At 34.1% G+C, this 10,598-nt stretch overlaps 1 non-coding gene across 1 annotated transcript; it reads right to left on the reverse strand.

Annotated features, from left to right (window-relative positions):
- Positions 1-665: 665 nt before the first annotated feature.
- On the reverse strand, positions 666-788 carry LOC138161181 (U6atac minor spliceosomal RNA). The gene has a single exon (XR_011168303.1). It is a non-coding gene; the product is annotated as a U6atac minor spliceosomal RNA (small nuclear RNA).
- Between the last annotated feature and the right edge of the window lie 9,810 nt (positions 789-10,598).

Below are 10,598 nucleotides of genomic sequence, written 5' to 3' on the forward strand. Positions count from 1 at the left end.
TATTCCACTGAATAATCATATTTTCCCCTGAAACATGATACTCAGTTTTGCTGGGTAGGTGATTCTTGGTTTCAATCTCAGCTGCTTTGACTTCTGGAATATCATATTCCAAAGCCATCAGTCCCTCAATGTGGAAGCTGCCAGGTCATGAATGAGCCTGATTATATTTCCACAATTTTCAAATTTTTTCTTCCTGGCTGCTTGTAATATTTTCTCCTTGATTTAGGCACTTCGGAACCTGGCTATAATATTCCTGGAATTTTGTTTTGGGGATGTTTTTCAGGAGGTGATTGGTGGACTCTTTCAACCTCTATTTTGCCCTCTGGTTCTACAAAATCAGGGCAATTTTCCTTGAGAATTTCTTGAAGGATGATTTCTAGTTTCCTTTTTGGAGCATGGCTTTCAGGTAATACAATAATTTTTAAATTCTCTCTCCTGGATCTGTTTTCCAGGTCAGTAGTTTTCCCATGGTGATATTTCACATTGCCTTCTATTTTTTCATTTGTTTGGATCTGTTTAATAGCAAGTACATTCTCTCTGGGCTCTTCAATAGCTGTGGTTGTTACACATTTAGGAGCAATTTTCAGGGGCCATCTACCCAAGAGTTGCTTTCCAGGATCATGACTAAGAACACCAGAAAATAAGTGCAGCTATTCCCAAGGTCCTTAATTTCAGGGTTACATTCAGCAGGAATGTTTTAACGGCAAATGTATTATAGAGGTCATTTGGATGTCTTCCATCCTTATCGAGGGGAATGAATGCTAACCTTTTCTCCTTCAATGTAGCATGTGAGATACTCCATTCCAAATGTTCATGTGACCTATTTTTGCCCAACCTATGGCAAGGACTTGTAAGCTCATAATAGTCTGAATGATCCCATGTAATGGTAAGGGAATTTGAAGATCTTCTCTCTCCCTTAATAGACAGAGGACATTTGAAGATCTTACCTACCCCACGTGGAGCCCAAGAGCAGCTTGCTTAGGGGAGGCTTGCATTTCAGAAAGGCACCAACCTTTTGTTGCTTTGTAATGAGGCTGGGCCATGATGGTTGTGACATTCTCTGCCCATGGAGAAGGCTATATACCTCTGAGGACAGGTTTTGCTTTGATGTTTACTTATGGGCAGAATTGTGTGATTTGGCAAGATGATATTCTGGGCAGCTAAGTCCCCCAATTGTGAAAACCCATTTGGTGGGGCTTTTCTCTCTGGTAACTAATACCCTATGTATGTAATGGTCAGACAGCTAGTATCCGTTTTGGTTTATCTTTTGAATTGCTATTTCCTCTCTCTGTATATTTTGTCTTCTTGTAATGTCTCTTTGTATTTTCTCTGAATTTCAGGGTGCTGTTTCTTTTCCTCTAAACTAAGTAAATGATATATGTTTGATTAAACTAAGATTGTTAACCCCTTGTGAGTCACTTTCCTTTAGAAAAGTAGATCAAAGAAACTGTGCTAGCAGGCATACTGGGTATGCTAGGGTGTTTCCTGTTACACCAAAGTTGGATACAGTTTAGATTATCACCAACATAGGGGTGTAATTCTGATTCTCTTCAACCATGAAGGACAATAAGCAAGCTTCAGTATACTGACCTGACAATATTATAATCTGAGGCGCAATGACTTTCAGGTGGATCATGATGACTTGACGTGCTTGGTACATTATTTATCTCTCCCTCACTGTGACTTTCTGCTTTAATTGGGGTGGCTTACCTGCCTACTGTGTGACATTTCATTGAAAATAGATGGGGATAACTTCCCCTTATACACAGGAGTTGCTTCCCCAGGTGATAGCTATGAGGTAGACTGTTGATCTCGAGGGTGTTGACACTCCCATGGCTCCTGTGCTTATTAGAATGTAGCTATTGATCAGAAGTTGTTACAGCTGACAATGAGGAAGTTTGATTCCTCCACAGTGATTTTTTGTGCCCAATGATAATGGTTAGGGAATTTGAGTTGAAAGCAAATCTGTTGGTTTAGAGGTTGCTAAAATTCCCAAAGCTCTTGATTTTAGGATTCTGAAGAATCTCCATTAGGGTTTGAGATGAAAAGGTAGTCAACACTTTGGTAGTTTTTTGACTGACTTGGAAAGTGATTTCCCCTCTCTCTCTTTCTGAGTAGTGACATGGTACTTTAGTTTAGTCAGGTTTGTACAGCCACAAGGGGGGCAATTGGTTGACATTAGTGCTTATCTTGTAAACTTCATTTTCATATAATCTACATTCAAATTCAAAGTAGTGTCTAGTACCCAAAATTAGCAATGAATTTCCTATCTCTGAGCCTTTCAACAATTTGTCTCTTCCTTATGCTTAAAAATGCTCTGTCCCTCCCTCTAAATTGTACAGTCATCAGCTTTCTTCAGGGTTCAACAGTGGTGCTATAGCATTCCTTTGCTGGTCCTCCTACTTATTATTATTCCCTCCTTCAAATTTATTACATTTGCTAATATCTGTAAATTCTGTATATATTCAGTAATATGCAATCTCTTTAAGGGTGGGTGACTCTGGCTCTGTATATATATTGTCAATGGGGATCAAAATTAATGAACACAATAGGTGCTTAATAAAAGTTTGTTTAATTGAAGTCTATATCCTACATTGTTTTATACTGGAAAGCATAATAGAAAATGAAAGAATATTTAAGTATTTAAAATATCTATACTCAGTAAATAAAAAAAATAGAAAATTGAAAATGAGAACTAAATTATGATCCATTTTTGTTATAAGTTATCACTTACTATTTGTCTCATTTTCTCACATTTTTGGCGGAAAATTATATTAGGGAAATACAGTATTTAGTATTACTGAAAACTTTCCATACACTTTATATATATTCTGGACATAACATTTTCAATTCTATATTTTCTCAACTACACTTATATCCCCCATTTTATTCTACTACCTTACTCAAATTATCACTGTCTCATTTCAAGTCCTCATCATCTCTTACCTGAACTCTCTCAAGAGCCTCTGGATTGGTTCCCCACTTCCAGTATTTCTGCTTTTCCAACTATTTTCCACACAACTGTCAAACTAATATTCCTAAAATAAAAGAAAGAAGGAATTGTCTGTGCTGCCCTCTTACTTAAAACTACTGTATTTCCTTATTGCGGTTATGATATAATATAAACTGCTCAGTCTAGCTCGCCTTCCACAATATGACTTCCACTCTATTTCTAGTATTAGTTCACATTTTTGTCTCTCATGGAAAGCATGTTAAGAACAAACTGGCATGTAATTTATTCCCCAAAATCATCTTTCTTTGATCAGGATAACCTTGATTTCCAGGATGAATTCTATATTCCTATATATTTTTTCTCTTTTACCATCTTTTATCACTACATTTTTCAGTTTTGGTAACTTGGAAGAGGGATTCTCCACACCAAAGATATCACAGAGCTTCAGAAACATCATAATAATATTAAAAACTAACATGATAATTTAGAGCAAAAATAAATCATTTAACTGAATATCAATGTTTTCAGTATTTCCTTTAAAAGCTCAGCAAGTTCCTTTTCATGAAAAAAAATAATTACTATTATCCTATTTTTGCACTGCATTACAATACCTCAATAATGTACATATTTTTTCATAGTAAACCCTGTCTAGATCATTCAATTTTTAAAGTAAAGAATTATAACCAGCTTCTTTCAATTAGCATATGCCTTATTTCATTTTTTATATATCATAATTTCATTTCAGGAAAATGAGGCTATAGATATATAAAACATACTATATAAGGGGTCTAATGGGTGTGTCTGTAAGAGAGAATAAATTGGGGGAAGGGATATTCAGTAGGTTCACTATGTATGCAAGTCCAAAGAACAAGGAAGATCTTTAAATCCCCTAATCCCTACAATTTGAGTTGCAATTTTTCAACATCCTCTCCAACATTTATCATTTTCATGTTTTGTGGTCTTAGCCAGTTTGGACTGTGAGACATGGTACCTCAGAGTTGTTTTGACTTGCAGTTCTCTAATCAATAGTGATTTAGAGCATTTTTTTTCATATGCTTATAGATATCTTTAATTTCATCTTCTGAGAAGTGCCTGTTCATATCCTTTGAAGATTTATCAATTGGAAAGTAACTTTGGTTCTTATAGTTTCAACTCAATTTTTTGTATATTTTAGAAATGAGGCCTTTATCAAAGATACAGGTTGTAAAAATTCTTTCCCTATTTTCTACTTCCCTCTTAATGTTGGTGACATGAGCTTTATTTTTCCAGAACCTTTTCAATTTATTGTAATCAAAATTATCTATATTGCATTCTGTAATGCTCTCTAACTCTTGTTTCATCCTGAAATCTTCCATTTTCCCTTGCTTTCCCAGATTCCTTACAGTTTCAGCCTTAATACCTAGATCATGTAGCCATTTTGAATTCATTTTGGTTAGCGGTGTTAGATATTCATCTATGCCCAGTTTCTGCCGTACTATATTCCAGTTTTCCCAGAAGTTTTTGTCAAATACTGTGTTCTTATCACCAAAACTGTGGTATTTGGGTTAATAAAACAGTAGACTACTATAATCATTTTCTGCCGAGTCTTGGGTATCCAATCTATTCCATTGACCCACTACAATATACTTCAGCCAGTACCAAGTAGCTGATGTGGTTAGGCTACTTTCCCTAGCATTTCTTTACATTAACTGTCATGATATTTTGGAATTTCCAATAAGATGAGAGGTGAAACAAGGATATCCGCTATCACTCCTCTTATTTAATTTGGAACTAGAAATGTTAGCAGTAGCAATAAGAGAAAAAAAGTAATTGAAGCAATCATGTTAGGCAAAGAAGAGACTAAGCTATCACTCTTTGCAGATGATATATTTAGAGAATCTTAGAGAATCAAGTAAAAAACTACTTGAGATAATAAAAAAATTTGGAAAAGTTTCAGGATATAAAATAAACTCACATAAGTCCTCGGCATTCCTGTATATCTCTAATAAAATCCAACAGAAGAGATAGAAAGCAAAATCCCATTAAAAGTTATTGTAGACATTATAAAATATTAGGAAATCTACCTGCCTAAACAAACCCAGGACTTATATGAACACAATTAAAAAACATTTTTCATGCAAATAAAGTCAGATCTAATTGGAAAAAAAATATATTACTCATGGCTGGGTCAAGCTAATGCAATAAAAATGCCAATTTTAGTTAAATTAAAGTACATATTTAGTGTCATACCAATCAATATACCAACAAATTACTTTGTAGATCTAGAAAAAAATAATAGCAAATTTGATTTGAAAGAACAAAAATTCCAAAATATCATGACAGTTAATGTAAGGAAATGCTAGGGAAGGTAGCCTAACCACATCAGATTTTAATCTGTATTATAAAGCAGCAGTCATCAAAACTACTTGGTACTGGCTAAAGCCCGTATCCTCTTCATTGGAGGTAGATTCACCCTTTTCATTTTTGATACTAAAATTTTGGTTTTCTTCTTTCTTTTTTATCATATTGACAAAAGGTCTACCAATTTTATTATTATTTTTTCATAATACCAGCTCTTAATTGTATTTATTAATTCAATAGTTTTCTTAAATTCAATTTTATTATTCTCTCCTTTGGTTTTCATTATTTCTAATTTAACATTTAGCTGGGGATTTTCAATTTGTTCCTTTTTCTAGCTTTTATAGTTGCATGCCCAATATATCGACTTCCATTTTCTCTATTATATTTATGCATGTATTTAGGGATATGAAACTTCCCCTGAGAGCTGCTTTTGCTGTTTACCTCAAGTTTTGTTATGTTGTCTCATTATTATCATTCTCTTGAATGAAGTTCCTTTTTGTGTCTATAATTTCTTGTTTGACCCGCTCATTCTTTATAATTAAGTTATTTAGTTTCCAATTAGTTTCTAACATATCCTTTCACGGCCTTTTATTACAAATTATTTTATTGCAGCATGATCTGAGAAGGATACATCTTATATTTCTGTCTTTCTGCACTGAATTGTGAGGGTTTTATGCACTAGTACTTGGTCAATATTAGTGCATGTGCCATGGACTACGGAGAAGAAGGTATATTCCTTTTTATTCCCATTCATTTTTCTCCAGAGGTTTACCATATATATCTTCTCTAAGATTCTATTTATCTCCTTAACTGCTTTATTGTTTTTTTGAGGTTAAATTTGTCAGACCCAAAGAGGGGAGATAGAAGTAGCCCACTACTATGACTTTGCTATCTATTTTTTCCTCTAACTCCCTTTACTTCTCCTTTAGGAATTTTGTTGCTGTACTGCTTGGTGCATAAATGTTTAGTAATGATTTTGCGTTTTTCTTGATGTTATTTTTTTAGCAGAATATAGTTTCCTTCCTTATCTCCTTTAATTGTATCTATTTTTGATTTTGCTTTGTCTTAGATAAAGATTACTACCCCTGCTTTTTTTTTCTACTTTAGCTGAGGCATTATATATTTATTCTAGCCTTTTACCTTTATACTGTGTATGTCCCTGTTTTGAACGTGTTTCTTGTAAAGAGCATATTGTAGGGTTATGGTTTTTAATCTATTCCATTTTATGGTACAGTTCATCCCATTCACATTCACAGTTATGATTAATATCTGTGTCTTTCCCTTCATCTTATTCACTCCATTTATGCTGTTATTTTTCCCTTCTCCCTTCCCCTCCTTAAGAGTTTTCCTTTTGACTGCTGCCTCCCTCCGTATTACCTCCTTATCAGTCCCCCTATCTTTCCCCCTTACAACTTCTTCCCTCCCTTCTATCCATCCCCCACCTCTTCTTAGCCTTTCCCCCCTCCTACTGCCTGTAGCGTATGATAGATTTTTATACTTAATGTGGTAAGTTATTTCTTCCTAAAATCATGGTTGTTGAGAGTAAATCTCATGCAATGCTCCTCGCCCCTATTTCCCTCTATTATGATAAGTTTTATGTCTCTTCTATATAGAGTCCTATACTTAAGTGATTATGTTATTCCCACCTTATGGCAGAAAAAATGAGGGAAAAACTCATAGAAAATTCATCTACCTCCCTTCTTTCCCTAAAGTATAATATTTTTATGCCCCTTTGTGTGGCATAATTTACCCTTTTCTGCTTAATTCTTTCCTCTTCTTCCATTTCAATCCCTTTGTAGTCCTTAATAAGGTTTTTATCATAATTTTATATAGTTTATGCCCACACTTTCTTTTTATCTATATCTCTTTTACATGTAGCCATAAGTATAAAATTCTCAATATTAACAGTTATCACCTTCCCATATAATGATTTAAACAGTTTCCTCTTATTGAATAACTAGTCATGTGTGTGTATGTGTTTCCCTCTTTACCTTTCTATGTCTCTCTTGAGTCTTATAATTGGAGGTTCAATTTCCCTTGGAACTGTGGCTTTTTCAACAGGAATATCTGGAAGTATGTTATATCATTGAACAACAATATCCTTGCCTGGAAGATTATGTTCACTTTCACTGGTTAGGTGATCTTTGGTTTTAACCCTAGCTCTTTTTCCTTGCAAAAAATAATATTCCTCTTCCTCCAATTTTTCAGTGAAAAAGCTGCCAGATCCTGTGCAATCCTCACTGTGGTTTTGCGATATTTGAATTTTTTCTTTCTGCCTGCATGTAGTATTTTCTACTTTATGTGTTAGTTCTGGCATTTGGCTACCACATTTCATGGACTCTTCTATTTAGGATCTCTTTCAAGGAGTATCATGTGGATTCTCTCAATTTCTATTTTACCCTCTGGTTCTCAGATCTTGGGGCAGTTTTTCTCGATGAGCTGTTGGGAAGATATTGTCAAGGCTCATTTTTTCATCATGATTTTATGATAGACCAATAATTCTCAGATTATTTCTCCTGGATCTGTTTTCCAGGTCAGTTATTTTTTCCATTGAGATATTTTGCCTCTTTCTCTAATTTTTCATTTTTGATGTTTTGTTTGACTGATTCTTGGTGCCTCATAGAGTCATTAGCTTAAATTTAGTTGTTCCTAATTTTTATCAAATTATTTTCCTCATTTACATTTTAAAGATCCTTTTCCATATATTCAGATTTCATTTTTAGTTCATGCATTTTTTTTTCTTTTCAAAGAGCTATTTTCTACATTGTAATGTGTTTCTAATTTTTCAGTTTTGATTTTAAAAGAATTATTCAGCTGTGAGTATTCTCTGTCTGAATTCCATGGGTTGGCAGTGTGCTGATAATTTTAATTTTTTTGTGAGGTTCTGTGAGGTCTGTTAGGTTTGCATTGTGCAGCTTATTGGCTTAAATGTACTCTCCTTTGGTGTGGTCTATTTGGCAGTTAATCTGGAGAAAAAGGAACTGATAGGGCAAATGTTTTGATACTGAAAATTGACAAAATGTCTTTTGAAATAAAGAACCAGTCCTGCCATCCTCAGAAAAAAAATGATTTTTTTTTCTTCTACCTCTCTAATTTGGTTTTCAAAGTTCTTTCTGAGCTCATCAAAGAATTGTTTCTATGCTTGAGACCAGTTCATATTCTCTGTTGAGGCTTCAGCTGTGAGTGTAGAGACAATACTGTCTCCTTCTGAATTTGGTTCCTCCCTCTCCCAATAATAGGATTGTAGAGTTTTGTATTAGCAGTCTTTTGTTCCCTTAGCCATGCTTTCCTTCTAGGATTCCCAAGCCTTTACATTTTAAATTTTGCTCTGGGGAAATAATTACATAGCTAAGGACCTCACCTCATACTTCAATGAGTAGGTTATTCACTTTAGCCTCTCATTTACCATTACTCAGGTATTTTATTTAAGAGAACCTTCTCTTCCACTCCCTTATGTGAAGATGTGGCTCTTCTATGTATACATAGATTATATAGCATGTCATGATCAGTAAATTTAAATTTTTCTAGAAATTTGAGAGAGAATAATGAGAAACAGCCTTACATAGCATGACAGAGTATTTGGAGATATTGAATTATGACACAGTCATCTTGAAGTTCACCCTTGATCCAATCCCATCCCTCTTTTCCACAAAATTGTCCTCACTATTCTTGCACATCTTCAGTCTCTCCCTTACCTTTTAACTGCTTCCCTTACATACAAATACACTCATTTCTGATTTTCTCCATCATCACCTTTCTCTAAGTATTAATAAATTCCTAGAGAAAACTGTCCTAAATTGTCACCATCATTTTTTTTTCTCATTTCATTGTTTTCTAAATTATCTGTGGTCTGGCTTCCAAATTCACCATTCAAATAAAAACCTATCTAAAATTTGACTAATTATGTCATAATTGATAAGTTCAATGCTTCCCCTCTCAATCCTCATCCTCTGTGACCTCTCTATAGTTTTAAAATATGTCATTTGATCTCTTCTCCTGGATATACTCTTTCTTCTCTTCTTGTTGTGTATTTGTTTTTATTGTTACATATTTCTTGTTGTATTTTGGTTTCTGTGTGTGTGTACTCTTATGGACATATTTATGCCTTCTCATCATTCTAGTTCTACTTGTTTGAGAAGCATTTTTCAATTCTCTTTGCCAGATCTACATACTTGTCATGTATACCGCTCCAAGATCGGAGTTCCCCCTTAAGGTAACATTGCTAGCTAAAATTTGTATAGTACTTTTAAATTTTATTTTTTATTATATTTCAGAGATTGTATTCCAATAGCTTTAATTACAGTGCTTCTTTGTTGAAATGAAAACTGAAAAGAAGTATATAAAACAGTCAATTACTAATTGTGTATCGAAAGCAGTAAGAGTCTCTACAACACCAAACTAACCAATTCTGAGTCTTTCCCAAGATAAAGTTTACCAGCTCTAGCTTCTTCAGTGTTTATCAAAATACAAAATAAAAAAAAATAAAGTTCTCTTTTTTTTCCCAGATGACAAATCTGACCTTTGTAATAATGAAGGGTAGTAAAGCACATTTCATACATATATAGATATGGGGATTTTTCCAAAATGTGACCGAGTACTTCTAGAATGGAATGACTCCCCAAGCTCTCATGCTCAATTTATTTTCTTTCAAAACCTAGACACCATAGACAAATGTCTGGTGTTCTTGACTGTGTTTTTGAAGTATCTCCAACCAAGCTTTGGGGCTAATGTAGGCTGTGCTTAATGTGGAGAGGTTGCAAACAGAAGCACCACACACACACACATGACCAAAATGAAAAGGCTGGTTGTTTTTTATCTAAATATGCCAGAAAACTCTTCTCACTGTTTATAACCAGCCATAATTGTGTCCTTTCTAAGAATTATTCAAGTTCAATGGAGAACTAATCACAGCCTGACCTGAACTGCAAGGGGGGAAAAGTCTAGTTATAAACAGTTTATGATTGAAGATCTAATGCTCTCAATGTGCAGCCTGCTCTGAACCACAACCTCAAAGCTTTTTTTCCCTAATAAGTATCCATGTGAGCACAAATAAAAGCACAAACTCTATGAAATACATAAAGATCCAAAGACAGAGCATTACATGTATCTCCATTTTAACCATGCAAAATTGATCACTTGTTTGATTTTTATCATCATTCCTCAAGTTTAAAAGAGAAAATTCAGACAATTGCAACCGTCTGGTATTCAAGTTGTTACTGCACAACCTACAGTAAACATATTTCTCTGTTCTGTGTGTTCAAGTGTTTTACTTGTCTTTTTGATTTTTTTACTATTTACAAAAATA

The sequence above is a fragment of the Petaurus breviceps genome, unplaced genomic scaffold, assembly GCF_028583685.1.
Source record: "Petaurus breviceps papuanus isolate PSGF00001 unplaced genomic scaffold, PetGlider_PUasm1.0 183, whole genome shotgun sequence".
Lineage (NCBI taxonomy): Eukaryota > Metazoa > Chordata > Mammalia > Diprotodontia > Petauridae > Petaurus > Petaurus breviceps.